This window comes from Macrobrachium nipponense, chromosome 6 (genome assembly GCF_015104395.2).
Source record: "Macrobrachium nipponense isolate FS-2020 chromosome 6, ASM1510439v2, whole genome shotgun sequence".
In the NCBI taxonomy this organism is placed as follows: Eukaryota; Metazoa; Arthropoda; class Malacostraca; order Decapoda; family Palaemonidae; genus Macrobrachium; species Macrobrachium nipponense.
The window spans coordinates 13,636,786-13,639,285 of NC_061108.1; positions in this window are offsets into that span (position 1 = coordinate 13,636,786).

Below are 2,500 nucleotides of genomic sequence, written 5' to 3' on the forward strand. Positions count from 1 at the left end.
GGCACTGACGGGAAAAGAAAATCAGCAATACAATATTTGAAATAAAGGTAAAATTTGCGTCGTAACGTTTATGATTGAATAATAGATTTCTTCACACATACGTAAAATGTTAGAGGTTGAATTGAAAAGCTATATGTGTATCAACATTAAATAACTAAAATTCCAAAAGCACTAATAGGAAAATATCTGTGAAATAATATTCTAGAATGCTGTCGTTGTAACATTCTTCAATGATTAACTGATTTCCACACACACATATAAAATAATAGACGTTAAGAGTTAAACGTAAATTATATATTTCAATATCAGATAAGGTAAATTAAATACGTACTGATGAGAAAACAAATGTGTAAAATATTATTCAAAGACCAAAACGTTAAGGCAACATAAACGTTTCTTGTGTTGCCTTTCAAACGACTTGGCTTTTGTTTGCATTTTTTTGTTTTTTTGAGATTCCAGGAACCGCGTTACGGAGACGGCAAATGCCGGAAGTCCTGGAAGAATATTCCAAGACACAGAGGAAAAAAAAAAGTAAACAAACAAAAAAAAGTAGGAAAAATTATTTTAAGAAAAGAAAACAAAAGAAAAACACGAGGACCTCCGACAAACTGGCCATGAATATTCGATGCAAGGGCTTCCGACTGGAATACTCTGGAAGAGTGATGATGAGTGATGCGTTGTTTGTGTGGTGACTGCTCTGTTGCGGACGATGAGTGATGAGATGGTGCGTGATGTGACGAGAAATATGGTGATGAGTGTGGTTATGATCTATAATGGTGTTTATAAGTTGTACTGCTGACAGTGAGCAATAATGTAGTGAGTGATGAAGTAATGGCTAATGTGATGATGATTTATGATTGTGTTGTGATGAATTCTGTTGGTTGTGGGGAACTGTTACTGTGATGTGACGAACAAATATGGTGATGAGTGGTTAGTGTGTGGTGATAAATTCTATTGGATGTTATGAACTGTAAGAGGGACGACGAGTGAGTGGTGATGATGAGTGATGCAGTAATAAGTAATGTGGTGATGGGTGGGTGGTGATGAGTTATATTGGTTGATGTCAGTTGCACTATTGACGGTGAATAATAAAGTGGTGAGTAATGTGGTATTAAGCAATGTATTGATGAGTGTGGTGATGAGTTGTAATGGAGAGCAATGTAGTGATGAGGAATGTGATCATGAGTGATGATTGCGTGGTCATGAGCTCTATAAGTGATCGAGAACTCTTGTAGTGACGGTGCGAGTAAAGCCAGTGAGTGATGTAGTAATGAATAATATGGGTGATGAGTGATAAATGTGTGGTGAAGCGTGGTAATGGTGGTTATGAGATGTCGGGTGACGGTGAGTGACACAGTAATGAATAGTATGATGATGAGTACATGGTAATAAGTGGTAATGGCGTCTGTTAGGCTATAATGATGACGATGAGTAAGGAGCCTGGAAACAAAGTAGTAATGAGTTTTCTAATAATGAGTGATGTAATGATGGGTGAAATTGGGATCGTGACGTTGATAGATAAGACCAGTTACTGGAAGTAATGGATGCCAGCAAAGAGCGTTGCCTGTCATGAGATTTACGGCTGCAATTTTCATTAAGTATCATGAGGATGTTGGACAATCCACCTGATAAATTTATGCCTCAATAATGAGATTAGGGGAAGTGAGTGTGCTTCTGGAGATTAAATGGATTTCCATTAACGCTACTTTATTTAATTATGGATAAATTCGAAATCTGGTTTCAGTGTCCCCTTGAAACGAACCTAAGTTCAGATCAGGTCAAAATAAAGGGTGTAAATCCCTTCATCTGTGTATTAAAGGGTGTTCAAAGTTTGAGGTCGTTTTGTGACCTCAGTTTCGGTGAGCGTAAAAGATGATACATAACTCAGTGATTAGTTCCAGATGCCTCAGTACTTTACCATTATTAAACAAATAATCACTGATATCATCAGTGCTTTGCATTACCTACTCACATCAATGTTATTATCGCACGCACGCGCTTGAATGCAAATGCTTGTGTTATCAGACGAGATAATCTCTCTCTCTTCTCTCTCTCTCTCTCTCTCTCTCTCTCTCTCTCTCTCTCTCTTTCTTTCTAGTCTGTTTATCTCTTATGTTAATCTATCCATGTCTATTTCTGCCTCTCTCTCTCTCTCTCTAGTCTGTTATCTCTATCTCTCCATGTATATCTGCTCTGCCTCTCTCTCTCTCTCTCTCTCTCTCTCTCTCTCTCTCTCTCTCTCTCTAGTCTGTTTATCTCTTATTTCAATCTATCCATGTCTATTTCTGCCCGCCCCTATCTCTCTCTCTCAGTCTGTAGTTCTGTAGTCTATCTCTTTTTATTTATCTCTCTCTCTCTCTCTCCTCTCTCTCTCTCTCTCTCTCTCTCTTCCTTTAGCCTGTTTATCTCTTTTTTTTTTTTACTACATCCTCTCTCTCTCTATATCTCTCTCTCTCTCTCTCTCTCTCTCTCTCTCTCTCTCTCTCATTATTATGCTCGA